General features: G+C 46.4%; 1 protein-coding gene across 2 annotated transcripts in view; it reads right to left on the bottom strand.

The window, feature by feature from the left end:
• RPS6KA2 (ribosomal protein S6 kinase, 90kDa, polypeptide 2) overlaps positions 1-16,340 on the bottom strand; it is a 445,332-nt gene that overhangs the window by 234,910 nt on the left and 194,082 nt on the right. The window lies entirely within an intron of this gene.

Raw genomic sequence — 16,340 nt, 5'->3', positions numbered from 1 at the left:
TGGGGAGTTATACATGATATAAATGATGAATTGATGGGTGCTGACGAGTTGATGGGTGCAGCACACCAACATGGCAGAAGTATACATATGTAACAAACCTGCACGTTATGCACATGTACCCTAGAACTTAAAGTATAATAAAAATAAAATTAAAAAAACCTTATGTTTTATTTAAACATTTTCAAATGCTTATAACTGTGGATTGTAGAAGGCTATGCAAAAATCATGAATATTTTTAACCTGTCTTAACAGGCTTCTTTCCCATCTCTCACTGTGATACTGAGCAGAACTCCCCAAAGAAAAATCACTTCTCAACTGTGAAATTAGGGAAGACTAACAAGAGGTGATAGCACACTGTATTCTGATCGAAAGTGAACTACTCTTCCATCATATTGGTCGAGTTTTCAAAAACACGTACCTATTCTTCAAGGCGAAAGATTCTCAACATCCTCTAACAAATGTTTGCCTCACAACCATTGGAAAGAAAAGGTTTAGAATTAATGACAGAGAACAATGTACCCACGGGTGCATTTTGCTCTTTTGAAAATTAGATATTTTTCTGCAGATAATATCACAGAACCACAATAAAAGTTATCATTTACGCGTTACATCTAGTATTGAATGTGAAACAAGCACCCTGGAATACTGCAACGAGCATGAAAAGGCACAGGCCCCGCTGCCAGCTGGGTTAATTCTAGCAGACCCTTCACCCAAAATGCATTAGTGTGCATCAAATTGACATGAGCTGCTACAAAACCACAATATTTACACACCTGAGACTCAGTACACAGTTTCCCCAGTTTCCCCCTAATATCCTTAAAATGATGTATTCTGCACAAGTCCATCACAAATAAAGTTTTTCACTTATTTGTCGAATCTCAACAGTACTCTTGAATGAAGTATCCTCCAATTTTTGTTGCTGTTCAGACATTTACATTTGTGAACAAAGAGTTCGGGGCAGCTGCTCCGTAGAATGTTTCATAGTCTGGACTGATTCCCTGGTTTCTTCATAATGAGATTAGGGTGAAATATTTTTAGCTGCTGTACATCATGTTAGGAGACCTGTCATGTCAACGTGCACCATTATGGGAGATGCTCGCTTCTGTCTGCCAGGTCTCTTTTGTGAAGATAACCCTTCCCATCGTCATTAATAAGTAGGATATGGGGCAATAGCTCCTCATCCTTTCCTCTCATGGCTTTAGCACTTATAAAAAATGTAAAAAAAAATTACTAGGTCTCCACTTTCAAGGCTGAGGATGGGGGAAGAATCTAATTAACTGCACGGCACCTGGATGGCAGAATCCCTCTAGACACTGACAACCCATCCCAACCCCAAACTTTACAACTATTTCACCCAACCCTTTTCAACAGAAGTTCTCGTTTTGGATCACATATATTGAATATTTCCAAACTATTCAATTTACCTTCCACAGAAATTGCTCTTTTTTATTACTCAAAGTTCATCGGATTATAGTAATTAATGATCATACTTCAGTGTACCTAGGGTAAGACTGATGACAAGGTACATCAGTAGTTTACATGCCCTACAGGAAGAAAACACTAAGGATACATAACAAGCATCACTGCACCACCCACACTGATGTCAGTGACAACGTGCAGACACAGTATTTGCACCCGGAGTCAGTGGTGAATGATGTCATGTGTGCGAAGTAGTACAAACAGGTCAGAGAACAAACAGAGCAGACTCCTGGGAACCACGTGTATCCCTAGTGGCTGCCAACTCAGGCCGGCCTGCAGAGGATTCTGCCACAGCCTAGGCTGGGGGTTACATGCCTGGCTGGTGGATCTGAGACAGAGCAGGACAGGTAACTGAAGACCAGGCTGGAGAGGTTCCAGCTTCACATAAGATACCAAATAAAAAATTAAAACTCTCCATCAGAACCAAGATGCATACGTCTTTCTTGTTATAATTCAAAATATCTCATAGCTAGTAAGATCCTACTGACTATAAAAGGTTGGAAACACACGAAGCAGCCAGGGCTCCCACACTGGGCTGGTGAGAGTGTGAACGGGAGCCACCAGTTTGGAAAACAACAATCTCATCAGGTTGAAGATGTGCAGGCCCACGGCTCAGCGACTACACCTCAGGACTACATGGAGCAGAGCCCCGGCAGGTGTACTCGGAGACACACCCAGGAATGCCTGTAGCTGCCTTTGCAGGATAGCCACATGCCAGAAATCACAAGCTCTAGCAATGGTGGAACAGGTGCCCTGCGGTAGATGCACGTGGCAGAACACTCCACAACAGTCAGCATGGGCTGCCTGAGGGTACACAGCACACACCTCTAAACACAGGGGAAGCTCACACCTAGAACCATGAACAAAGGAAGAGAGAAACGGTGGATGACCACCAAGAGCTTCTTATTTACATAAGCCTCAAAAACAGGTAAAACACAGCTTATTGCTTAGAAAATGCTACATGGGTAAAGATATAAAGAAAACAAAGAAATCATTTACAGAGGGGTCTGGTGTTAGCTGCCTCTGAGGGGAGATGGAAGGGAGGGAGGGGAGAGGTAGGAAAGAAGAAGGGGGAGGAGAGAAATGAGAGAGGGAGTGGGCAGGACCATGGTCTGGGAAATGCTCTTCCGCCCGACCCAAAGCCATCTTCCTCTGTGAAGGGTTCAGCGGGGGTGGAACTCAGTTCACCCCAGGGGCCTCCCCTGCCCTGCCGCAGTGGTGTGGCTGGGACACAGGGGCATCTCCCCACAGGCCTGTGCCTCCTGAATGAGGAACAGCCATTCCCCTCCAGTATGGCCTGGGCAGGTGGGCACTGATTTGAATGGAGCGGCCCAGCAGGTGCTCCTGTGACTCTGCCTCCACCTCCAGCCCTGGTCTCTGGGATGTGAAGATGGATAGAAAGACCATATGAAGCAGCCCCCAATTTCCCGGAGCTCCCAGCTGAGGTCGCATTCATCCATACAGGCAATAGAAGCAAGTGCAGCACTGTGCGGTTCACCTGCTGTGGAGACGGCCTCTCTGCCGTCCACAGGCCAGAATTCCCTGTGGGGAAGGGAGGATGGGAAGGGCCCCGATCCCCAGCCCCTGGCTCAGGTAGGTGCCATCGTCTCCCAGGGCTGTTGTCCAGATTCACCCGCGGTGCATGTGAAAGCCCTGGCAAACAGATGGCACCCAATTAACAGAACTATTCTTGCGGCACTGGGGTTTGGTGAGACTCTCTCTGACTCAGAAAGGGCGTAGGATGGCTGCTCTGTCCTTGGGGCCCCAAGCCCAGAATCTGAGTCTCTGACTCCCTGCCAGACCCTGGTCGAGACCTTGAACTCTCCCAGCTGCTTCCTCACCCAGGAGAAGGGAAGAGCCCCCTCAAGGCAGAGACGGTGGGGGGCAGGGCTGGAGCTACGGGGCACCAGTCACACCTGGAGCCAGGTCACAGGAGCCACACGAGGAAAAGGAGAACTTCATCACGGGCTGGGAAACCCAGTGCCCGGGTGGGTGAGGGCATTGGTTTCTGTTTGGAAACACACACAGAATAACAAGCAAAGTTAGATAAGGGAATGAGTGTCCTCGTGCCAGGTAAATCAGTGTTAGATGACAATTGTCCTGCTATTGACGATTTTATTTAAAAAAAAAAAAAAACTTTAGGGAAGCTTTAAACAGATATAAGGATAGAAAAGTGTCTTCTTTTCAACAACAAAAATGAAAGTAAATTCACCAAAAGATGGTACAGCTGAAGCTCAAATATTTATGATAACATTCCTTGGTTGTAGAAAAAAAGGAATGCGCTCTCATTGCCTGAAACTAACAACATGGAACTCTTGTGGGAACCAGGGGAGGGAGGTGTTGGTGAGCAGTTGTTATGATGGTTAATTTAGGAAGTTGTAGGAAGGTTCTGCAGAGCATTCGACAGATGACTAGAAGGACAGGAGCCGGACATCTGGGCCGTGTGGCTTCCAAGGAGAGTGTGCTGGGCATCAGAAGGAGAAGAACGGGAAGAGGCTGAGCCCTGGTGCGGATTTGCCTCAGAGGTGCAGGCAGATTTTGCTCACTTGAGAGCAGGGTGAGTTCTGCTTTTGAGGCCAGAGGTCATACGAATGCAGACAAGAGGCCTGAACACCGAAAACCTGAACTGCAGATGGGTTTCCGCAGAAAGGCTGGCTGGGAGGAATTCACTTTTCTTTTTTTCTTTTTTCTTTTTTTGAGACAGAGTCTCACCATGTCACCCAGGCTGGAGTGCAATGGCATGATCTTGGCTCAATGCAACCTCTGCCTCCCGGCTTCAAGCGATTCTTCTGCCTCAGCCTCCCAAGTAGCTGGGATCACAGGCATGCGCCACCATGCCTGGCTAATTTTGCATTTTTAGTAGAGATGGGGTTTCTCCATGTTGATTAGGCTGGTCTTGAACTCCTGACCTCAGGTGATTTGCCCATCTTGGCCTCCCAAAGTGCTGAGATTACAGGCATGAGCCACAGTGTCTGGCCTAGAATTTTTGACTCCTGGGCGTGATTTGTGTTGGGGGTGGCACCAAGCTGATGGCCTCGGTGAGGAAGCAGGGTCAGCCCTGCTGAGCCCAGGGTGCATCTGTGACTACGCTGAACACTGCATGTGATGCCCGACAGCCCTGTGCACAGCCTTGGCCCACTGTACGCAGAGATCACAAGGCTTCCCGAGCCAAACCCCTGAGGGTCTCGCAGCTGTGTAGCTGGTCGCCGTGTCACTCAGCTGTCTGCTGCTCTCTCCTCTGGTGTTTTACCGACACATCACTTTACGCAAATCCCACAAGCGACACAGGGCAGGGGTGGGGCAGCATTGAGGGTCAGAGAGCAGTTCAAAACCACACACTGAAAACTTTGCAGACAAGGCCAGACTACTTGGTAAAAGTTATCTTCCACGTCAGGATGTCCCGGGACACCCTGGCAGAGCCAGCCCAGGGCGCGGGAGAGGGAAGCACTGATAATGATAAAATCCTGCAGGATGGGAGTGCCAGGCTTCACCTGTGCAATTCAAGAATGGTTTGTGGTGTCGAAGTTGGCAATTCTGACCTTCATCTGTACAAGGGAAACTTGTTGAACTATTTAAGTCCGAGAAACTTAAGGCCCTAAAGCCTCCATGTTCCTCAATGGCATCACTGGAGAGAATCTCTCCAGACACTCTCTCTGGAACTCGCCCCTGCTCTGTAGGAAACACGTGGGTCAGCATGGGGTGCAGAGAGCTCTGGGCAAAGGGCCAGCATGCTGGGAACCCGCCCCGACATGGACCTGAGTAATTAGATACCCCGACCAACGACATCCACAGGCTCCCCAAGAATCATACATGCTTCTCTGGTAAACTGTGGCCCCAGCGACCCTTGGGAGGTGGGAAGCCCCCCTGCCACGACACCCTCCCCCCAACCCACTTTTGCGGCGCTTACATGGGGATCACAGAGTCATCAACTGACTGTGCAAATTGGACAGGTGTGCAAAATGCAGCACTAATGAGCATGAAGAAAAGCAAGTCAGACAGGCTAAAAAACTTAAGACAGAAAGTGCCGTTTCCCAGTCTCAGCCCTATTAATTAAAAACCAAAATTAAAACTATGTGGAATTGCTCATTATGTTTTTAAATTACACACAGGCTGACAAAACTAATTGCACTAACAGTCTCCCCCAGCTGTTCCCGGCTGGCCTCTGCGCAGTTCTGGAGGGCTCTGGGTGAGAGGGTGGCGGGGGAGGGGAGAGTGGGCCATCCTCAGGAAGACGATTGTCGCAGGACAGAGCCAAGGCCACTCAGGGAGGATGGGTTTTGTTGCTTTTACTTCACTAACCTGGAAAGAAAGGATTTGCTTCCAAATTTTTTCTTCTTTTCTCAACAGAGGCTGTAGCCATAAATATGCATTTTATTGAACATCTACTCTGTGCAAGGCATAGTAGGTTATTAATAACTCCAGGGGTTGGAGCATAAGGAGAAAGAGAGTCATCTGGCACCAAGAGCTCAGAGCTGGGGGAGGCTGTGGTTATTTTTAGTGCTGCCACTGGTCAGTGGACACGGGTGGAAGCCAGTGCTGGACAGCATGGTGGCTTGACATCTTTTGCCCAGGCTGGCCCTGCTGCCGTACAGCTCTAGCACCGAATGCAGGATGGGTGGCCACCAAACCCCAGGAGCCCACTCCCGCAGTAACAGCATACGGTGGTAGCTGCTTTCATCTTACTGGCTGGTTGTAAGAATCAAAGTAAATTAAGAATCTTTAAGCATGAATACATTTTTTGTATTTTTTTTTTTTTTTTAAGAGACAAGGTCTCTATGTTGCCCAGGTTGGCCTTGCACTCCAAGGTTCAAGTAATCCTCCCAGCTCAGCCTCCCAGCATGTTGTGCTCACAGGCGTGAGCCAGCACACCTGGCCAAGAATTAATTCTATAAACTGGAAAGTGTTAAATAAACATTTCCCGTTAGGAGAACTGAGGAATTTTAAACTCTGTTTTAATTTTTTTCCACTACTTTTAATAACTCATTGTTTCATCAATTACATGGATACATGATGCCACTTTTTAAAACTAAAGAATCCATAATTGTACATCCATAAGTAATCAATGCTATTGTTTTGGTATACTTTCTTCCAATGTGTGAGTAAGTCTGCCTCCTGTATCTCATTGTGTGTGTGCCTGTGTGTGTGTGCACGCGTGTGTGGGTGTGTGTGTATGAGAGAGAGTGTCTGTGTGAGAGAGAGAAAGAGAGAGAGGAAAGGAAGGAGGAGAGAGATTACTGAACAAATATTTGAGTGTCTGCCTAACACACAAGACATCATGCCAGGCATAGCCTTCCTAGGGACACAGGGACCACCACGATAAACACAGCTCCTGCCTCATAAGCATAAATTTTATTTGAAGAAACATAAAGTGAATAATTACCTATGCAATTAATAGTGTAATCACAAAAAGGATCAGTATTTCAATGAATCATTTGGGTTACATGAGAGTGTGTAACAGAACACCCACCAAACTCCTGACCTCAGGCGATCCACCCGCCTCAGCCTCCCAAAGTTCTGGGATTATAGGCATGAGCCACCGCTGTAAGGCCGAAATCTTTTACTATTTTAATTTGCATTTATTCGATTAGTAGTCATGTTTAAAACTATTTGGTGGCAGTTTGTATTATTTTTCTATTTGTAAATTATGTCCAAGTCCTTTGCCTCATTTTTCCTATTGCAGAGTCAGCAATTTTCTTATTGTTTTCTAAGAGTTTTTGGTATATGACTGAATTAACTCTTTATCATAGTCCCCCTATATAATAAATATAAAATCTAAATTTATATTTTCTAGTCTCTTTGCCTTATCACTTTTAAATTTTGACATTCTAATAGTTTTCAATATTTTAGTAAGTCAAATCAAATAGCTTCTTTTTTTGTGAAATTTTCTTCCCTTTGCATGCATGCTTAGAAAGCCCTTTCTCTTTCTGAAATCAGTTAAATATTCAAGAGTATTTCGAGTACAACATGAAGGGAGGACCTTCTTTACCCATAGCCAACTTTCCCACAAGTTGTATTGAATAGTACACATCTCTCCCTTTATAACACAGTAAATACTGAAGAACTATTTCAGGACGTTTTACTCCAGTTCATATACCTCATTAACATGAATTCTTTTTTTTTTTTTTTTTTTTGAGAGGGAGTCTTGCTCTGTCACCCAGGCTGGAGTGCAGTGGCGCAGTCTCGGCTCACTGCAAGCTCCGACTCCCGGGTTCACGCCATTCTCCTGCCTCAGCCTCCCGAGTAGCTGAGACTACAGGCGCCCGCCACCGCACCCGGCTAATTTTTTGTATTTTTAGTAGAGACGGGGTTTCACCGAGTTAGCCAGGATGGTCTCGATCTCCTGACCTTGTGATCCACCCACCTCGGCCTCCCAAAGTGCTGGGATTACAGGTTTGAGCCACTGCGTCCGGCCTAACACGAATTCTTAACGGGACTAGTGAAAGTCCTTGCTTTGTTCCTGATTTAATGGGACAGCATTAAGTGAGTAAAGATAGGTGTTGTTTATCATATTATGAATATTTCTTAATTTTTACTACTTAATATTTTAAAATCAGAAACTGTCTAAAATGTTATCAAATTACTCTTTTTAATCTTTGAAGATTATCATAGGTGTTAAATTCTCTGCCTCATGTACATTTAATTCACTGGTATTCCTTTTTCTGGGATATTGCCATGCTATAATTTGGCTGCTATTGTGGGGTGACAGTCTTTTCAGTAAGGTAATTTAGCTATCAGTTGGCAGGCAAAGGACGTATTTGACGCAGGGGTGGTAAGAGATGGGTTGGCACTGGAGGTATGAAAACTCACTCCAAATTACAGACACTTTAGGTATCTGCTTTCTTTGGGGACATAACCGCTCTGCTTGCAAATCCAGTGCTTGTGTTACAGGAATGCAGTTTTACATTTGGAAAGAGTCTCTTAGCATTATGAGGGGTTATTTGTGTCATGAACACCAGTTAGTTTACACCAGCTCCAGGAAAGAGATTCAATATGAAAATACGGACACAGATTCAGATATACGGTTGGGAGTATATGAATTTAACTTGTGTTTCATTTACCTGGATTCTCTGGTTTAGCTTATGAACCCAATATTTCATCATAACCCAGTAAACCAAAAGAACTATTATGGACTGAATTTTGTGCTCTCCAAATTCGTATGCTGAAGTCCTAACCTCTGGTTACTTAGACTGTGACTGTATTTGGAGACAGGACCTCTCAAAGGGGGATTCCATTAAATGAGGTCTCAGAGTGGATGCTTATCTAGAAGAAGAGGAAGTCTGAATACACAGAGGCACTGGGGCTGCCTATGTGCACCGAGGAACGGCCACGCGAGGACAGGGAGGAGGCGCCATCTGCAAGCAAGAGGAGAGCAATGGAAGACACCAGCCCCATCAAGACCTCGATCCTGGGCTTCAAGCCTGCAGAACTGAGAGACATGAAGGGTCTGCTGTTTGAACTGCCCAGTCTACTTCTGAAAGGATGAACCAATCCATCGTCAGGGGAGCCTGAGCAGACTAACATGTTAACAGAAAACTGAGCTGTGTCTACTATTTCTCTCATCAAAGATCAGAATTGGAAGGTGGCCAAGAAACAAAAACCAATAGATAATCTTCCTACTCTATCATCCCAGAAGGCAAGGACGAAAAATCTTCACTCAGGGCAGATTTGCTGTTCCCAAGGGCTATTAAATGTAGCTGGAAAAGAAAGCTCCCAGGAAGGCAGAAAAACCTGGGAGTGACAATGAACGTGAATCTAATAGTGCTCTGCAGCCCACTCCAGCCCCCAGAACCCAGGCTCTGCACCCTGAAAAAGCACAAAGAACAGTCCATTCTCTACTGAGAGCGGGTTCTCCACCACGGTCAAGGAGTTCTTCAGGGAAGACATTGCTCTGTGTGTGGCTGGATGGAAAAATATAAATAGGCTTATTCCCTCTTTGGGTCTTTGGTTTGTCCCTTCTTCAAAAGGAATACCTTATTTTCCCCACCAGCGTGCCTTCCTGTGGAATAACTATTCCTACCATCCCTCTAAGAACATGCAACACGGGAAAACACCTGCTGGGAAGCTGCCTCCAGAGGCCCCGCCCTCTCCCGGAAGGGCCTTGGAGGAAGGAAGTCCGGGAGGAAGAGAAGGGTTGGGGCGGACGGGAGGATGAACAAAGCAACTCCTGGGACACAGGCTTCAGCACTGTACCTGCCTGGAGCTGACAGTCAAGCCTCACTCGATGCTAACGAGGGAAGAAATACGGTATCAGAAAGAGCATGAGGGTCAATGTCAAGACCTGAGTTTAAGTTCAGAATTGATTATTAGCTGTGGGACTCTCCGCAAACCACTTAGACTTGAGATGTCTCTGTTTTATTATCTGTAAAGCAGGGCCACGTCTACCCATCTCATAGGTTTCCTGAAAGTTCCAAGTAACTGGGATTGTAGGTGCACACCACCACTCCCAGCTAAAGTTTTGTATTTTTAGTAGAGATGAGGTTTCACCATGTTGGTCTCGAACTCCTGACCTCCAGTGATCTGCCTGCCTCAGCATCCCAAAGTGCTGGCATTACAGGCATGAGCCACCGCGCCCAGCCTGTGTGTTGTTTCTTAACAGCACATCCTTCCTACCTGACAGGGATATTATGGACAATGGAAAGCTACTCACCAAGGAGGCGTCTTCAGGCTCTTGGAATGACAGTGCCACATGTGTCATCAGTGCGTCTCTGTTCCCACCTCCATGTGGCCTAATTCGGGACGTTCCTGCCTCTGGGGAGCATTATGGCTTCAGTTCTTAATATCCAGTCTGAGCTACTGGCTGCAGGCCAGAACCTTCATCATTTTATCTCAGTATTTAAGGAAAAAGAACTCTGTGGGGAAGGTTTCCCAATCTTACTCATTAAACAGTTCGCTGCCCAGGCACTTTCACTGATTAGAGTCTGCGGATGGCCAAGGGCACCATCACCTCCCCCAGTCCCGGTGGCCCTGGGTCCGGTGAACCACGACGTCCACCTACAAATATCTCCAGAGCCAGTCCTCCTCCTTCTCCCGCAGCCCTTCCCCAGCAGCCCCTGCTCTGTCCCTCTGACCCCCCACCCCACAACCATCAGAACCACCTGCGCTCAGAACCCTTTACTGGCTTTTCATTCAGGAGATCCTTCAACACCTGGACCTCATCTTCCTCTCCAGAAGGAACGTGCCACCCTCTTCCCAGCTTCTGCTTTGGAGAGTCTGAATTTTCCCCGACACACACGGACCCCTGTCTACACCCTGCCCTGGGGTCCGTCTCGCTCCTCACTCCTTTCATTGGAACCATCCCCCTATTGCCCAGTCGCCTCTATGGCCAGGGTGTGCACGGGCTCTCCCTGACTGCGCTTCTCTGTTCTCAGGTATTGCCAATCACCCTGTCTTTCCTGCTGGACGAGACGCTTGTCTGGGGTAGCATGAGCTGCCCGGCTGGCTTCCTCTGTCAGCGTCCCTCAGGCAGCAGCCCAGGATGGAAGGGGTGGGCAGAGAGGCCTGGGGCATGAAATGCAGCCTCATCAGACCCCTTCGCTTTCCAGAACAAGGATTTCATGCCTCACTTTCACAACAGCGGGCTTGAGAAAGTGACGTCCGCACAAAAGTTTCCTTTTCAGTTATTCCTCCATCCATTCCCCAAAACATAGCAGTCATGAGTTTTCATCTTTACATGCTGAAAATTTTACCAATCACGGGTTCTGGAATTTTGATGCCGGAAGACACTTTAGAAATCTGCCAAAGAAGTCTGTTCTTGGGATCCCCGTTCTTCTTCTCAGGCAGTCAGAGGGATTCCCACAATGTTTTAAAATTTTAAAAAGTCTCTTGTAAATTTCTTTCCCAAGATAAAACTAACAACAACAATAAAAAAGATAGTTTTTCTTTGCTTTGGGCTAGAATTATATCAACTTAACATTGTACAATTAGTTGACTTACTTTGACCAGAATTTCATGGGTAGCTAAATGTCTGAATAATACAATTTGAAAAAGATTCCTTAAAAACATTTTATTTAAAATAGTTTTGATACAAAAATTGTTCAAAACACGGAGCTGCTGGTGAAAAATGACAGAGATCATTAGAAGGCTGAAATCCACTGATTTCATCAAATGCCTTCATTTTGACTATGGAGAAACTGAGGCTCAGGGGCACAGGCACATTTGAGCTCATTGGGGGCTGGAGTCCAGGCTCCTATCCTGTGGTCAGTGCCATTCACACACCCTGCAGGGAACAGTAGCCACAGTGTCAGCAAGCTGGGACCCATTCCCTCACGTGCCACTGCTCTCTGCTAAGTTCAATCTCCGCAAAAGCGAGGACCCAGACCCTAAGTCACGGCTACAGGGGATGTCCTGCCTGGCTTGACGTACATGCTCTTCTTTGTCAAATACTCAGTTCTTTATGAAAAAAAAAATTATTGAACAAAAACATTCGAGATCACAATATTGCACACCAGCCTGGGCAACACAGCAAGACTCCATCAAAAAAAAAAAAAAACCAAAACATGTGAGGACAGTGCTGGAGTACTAGAGGCTGTTTCCTGCCTGTGACACAGACAGACAGCAACACTCCCTTGGAAAGTCCATTCTCCCAACAGAATCTTCTGTGCCTCATGCAATCACGTCTGCTCATACCACCAATGCCACAGGTCAGCCCTGTGCGCCCCCAGCCAGGTTCCCCCAGGCTGGGGCAGACACCTCAACCCATGTGCATAAAGTGCCTCCTATGTCAGTGTCATGGCATGGACCAAGAAGCCATGGTGATCTGTGCGTCATCCCCCACAGCCTGCACACCAGGTCCTGTTCCACTGAGCTCCAAGTCTATCGGAGCACCTGGCCACCTGGCTCACAGCACTGACTGATACACATGATAAATGAATAAAAGGACAATTATAGAATTTTCTACCTAACTTGGTATAGCCAGCTTTATTTGAAATAGCTACTGGTGTTTTTGCACTCACATAGGTGGTGTGCAAGTTACCAGAATGCTGAAAATAGTAATTTGTTAATGGGACAGTCAAGGAAGACAAAACAGTACACACCTAAAAACATATCTATTTATATTCTGCACAGAATAACTAGCATCAATTAAACCAGCTTTCAGTCTCATAGCTGTCAGGGTGTTCAGGTTCTGCCTTCCATACAGAACAACATCTCCAGGGTTCATGGACAGAGAAATGGCCCCGAAGACACTAACTCTGGTGAAAAATTGTGAGATTTCACCCTCAGGTACACACACCATGGTGTGACTTACAGGGGCACCCTGAATTATATAAGAGTGTCCCTAAATTGATGTTAAGAATACTAATAAAGGATGAACTGAGTCTCTCTGCAGCTGCCTCTGGGCTTTGTCTGGTGTGCCTATGCCCAATGTGCCTAGACCCAAAGAAGGGTTTGCAGCAGCAGCTGGACAAAGCCAAATCTCCAGGAGCCCAGTCCCACCCTCTCCTCTGAGAAGACCCCCATGTGACGTCCCCACCTTTGTGGTGCATGGTTAAGAAGAGTACAGGAAAGAGCGCAGGGATGGCAGCCAGGGCACAAACCAGACGCAAACTACTTTCTGAAACGTGTTCTCGTCCGAAAGACTCTAGAGCCGGTGCAACCCTCATTAGAACAAGCATCGGAGACGTGAAGTTTGCTACTGAAGGTCTCCCAGCAACCTGGAGGCGGCCCTAACCAAACTTAGGTCACAGAAAATGAGCCCCACTTGCAGAGCTTGTTCTGAACCTTGTTTTGGGGCGAAGCTTGGTTGTTCACATCACTGAGAAGGAAGCTGAGTGAGGATGAGAAAAACAGGCAGAGCTGGATGAGAACAAGGTGCAGCTCTGCTCAGCACAGCCCCCAGCCTGCTTCCTGGGCAGGAAATTCAGATGTGAAATCCAGTTTCTGAGAGGCTCAGGAACCTGCTTTGACTCATGATGATGAACCCAATCACGTATTTATAGCTTAAATCAAGTGGAAACCCCCACATCACCACAGGCTGTGATCTGGAGGAGCAGAGATTAGCAATCTAGAAATAGAAAAGTTATTGAAAGCCAATCTTCTCCCAGCTGATTGATCCAGAAATGACGGTAGGAAACAGCTGAACTCACTTCAGAAGTTGGTGTCTAAAATTGGAGACTCTCTCAGCAAGGCCTGCCTGGGTCATGGGGTCTGCCCCATCTAGTGAGTGCTCTGTTGTGCATCAGAGAGGGGGGGGCGGGACTGGCATCTTCCCAGCAAAGTCGGGGCCAAGGGAGCGCTGTTTAAAAGCAGTGGATGATGTCTAAACCCACCCATCTTCCTAGCACATCAATAATAATGTTCCACTAGTAGTCAGGTACTCAGATCCTGACATTCGTCAGTTGTGTGAAAATGCTAGAAAGTACCATTTCAAATGCTAATATATGTTGTTTATAAAATATAAGGATAATTTCACCAAAGAAGATATACAAGTGATCAAGAAGCATATGAAAAGATGCTCAACGCTAGTGTCACTAATCCTTAGGGAAATGCAAATCAACACCACAAGCAAATCAACACCCCGAGAAGATATCCCCTCTCACCTTTTGGGATAGCTACTATCAAAACAAACGGACCAGAGCATAATGAGTGTTGGTGAGGGGGTGGAAAAATTAGAATTCTTGTTCACTCCTGGTGGAAATGTAAAACGGTGCAGGAGTTCTGGAAAACAGTATGGCCATTCCTCAGAAAGTTACACATAGAATAACCATATAATTTAGCAACTTTCACTTCTGAGTATATACCCAAAAAGACTGGAAAGCAGAGCCTCAAAGAGATATTTGTACACTCACATTCATAGCAGCATCATTCACAATGGCCTAAAGATGGAAGCAACCTCAGTGTTCATTGGTGGATGGATGGGTGGCAGAGTGCAGTGTAGACACACAATGGAAGGAAATGATGACGCACACTGCAGTGTGGATGAACCTGGAGGACATTATGTGAAGTGAAATAAGCCGGTCACAAAAAGACAAATACTGTATGATTCCGCTTACGTGAGGTACTGAGAATACCCAAATCATAGAGACAGAGAGTGGAATGGTGGCACCAGAGGACGAGGATTAGGAGGAAGAAAGAGTTATTGCTTAAAGGGTAGAGTTTCAGTTTTGAGAGAGGAACAGAGTTCTGGAGATAGATGGTGGCAATGTTTGCACAGCAATGTGAGTGTACCTAATACCACTGAACTGCACACTGAAGCATATGCTTAAGATGGTAAATTTAATGTCACATGTTTTATCCATAATTTAAAATTTTTAAGTGTAAGGATAAATGTAACCACAGCATATGTGCATGACATATAACAGCACATAGTTACACATAGTTATGTTGATAATTTTTTATTCTGTAACCTATATTTATCATTTTAAACTACAGAAAATATACCCAATGAAAATTACTAATTTTCCTGCTATTTTGTTTTAACATGCTTGAACCAGAAGCTCAAAACACCTATTGATACCTTGCGGTGCCTGCACGTGAATAAAACCTAAATCCTTCTGATGTCTCCATAGACGAGATATACAGGCCAGATTTCAAGTCATTTAGTCAGCAAAAAAGTCACAGGAAAGCAGTTTCTCATAGATATCAACTTTTAAACTTTCCACACCTGAGGACCACTTGGGTGGGTCTAAGAGAGTGGTTGTACACCCCTGACCCCCTGCAATTGTGAAAACTCAGAATCACCAGCCAAAGAAGGTAACCAGGATAAACTGGGTAGAAACAGCAACGTTTGGAGAGAGGCGATCACACTTTTAACACTCCGGCTAGGCATTTTGAATGAGGTAAAACCTGAAGACAATCTGAGTAATGAGAACCACAGCCCTCGGTGTCATAAGGAACCTTTCAAGCTAGTGCCCGCCAGACTCTGAAATCCCTGGGCTCTGAGTGCACAAAGAAAAGGGGGGAGTTCCTGCCCGCATCACTGGTAGAAAGTAAAGACACAGATGCTCGAGGGGAAAAGCACAGCCTACGCACAGCGGGAGCTCATGAGATGTTTGGGGATTGACGGGCACATCTACAGAAGTCTCCTCGATTAAAGCATTCTGTGTGCAGGGTAGGGCCAGGGAAAGGACAATGCCAGGTTCCTGGAGAGCTGGAGTGACACAGACCAGCAGGAGCAGGACCGCAATGCCACCGAGCAGTGCAAGTGAGGTTTGGTTTCTTGGAGCATTTGGAGGAACTGAAGGAAATGCAGAGTGAAGACAGCGTTCCTGAACACAAAGCAGGAGGCGTGAAGTCCCAAATCCAAGCCCACCCTCATTCCTTCCCCAGTGTGGGGCCCTTGGCACCTCACCCCTCAGTTCATATGGTGGGGCAGTGTCGAGAGCCCATTGCTTTCAGCTGGATTGTGGCCTTTTCCATTCCATGCCACAAGAGCATCAGACGTGAGGCTGTGCTTCATGGCCAGGCAGGGACATGGCATCTGAATGACTCAGGGCCAATCAGGAAAGCAGGAACCACAGCAGTTGTTTTCACAGAAAGTGTATCATACAAGGAATTGGCTGAGTAAGGCTGGAAGGCTGGAAAGGCAATGGAGAACCCCCAGTAACCCCAAGGTGGTAACTGTAGGGAAACAGCTCCTTAAATGGAGGGAAGAGGGTGGTGGTGTGACAATCTGGGAACACCGAGAAGGGAGGCACTCCCCGGCTGCTGGGAGCCTCTCTGAAGGGGCACAGGGAGGCTGGTTCTGGGAAGCTGGCAAAGTAAGTGGACATGTAAATAAAAAGCAGAAACTGGTTCCAATAGCTTTTGCCAGAATTAAGAAGTTTCTTTTCTTTTTTTCTCTCCTTCCTTCCTTCCTTCCTTCCTTCCTTCCTTCCTTCCTTCCTTCCTTCCTTCCCTCCCTCCCTCCCTCCTTCCTTTCTTCT

This window comes from Colobus angolensis, unplaced genomic scaffold (genome assembly GCF_000951035.1).
Source record: "Colobus angolensis palliatus isolate OR3802 unplaced genomic scaffold, Cang.pa_1.0 Scaffold14, whole genome shotgun sequence".
Lineage (NCBI taxonomy): Eukaryota > Metazoa > Chordata > Mammalia > Primates > Cercopithecidae > Colobus > Colobus angolensis.
Note: the sequence above shows the minus strand (reverse complement) of the source record. Positions and strands in the feature narration are given on the sequence as shown.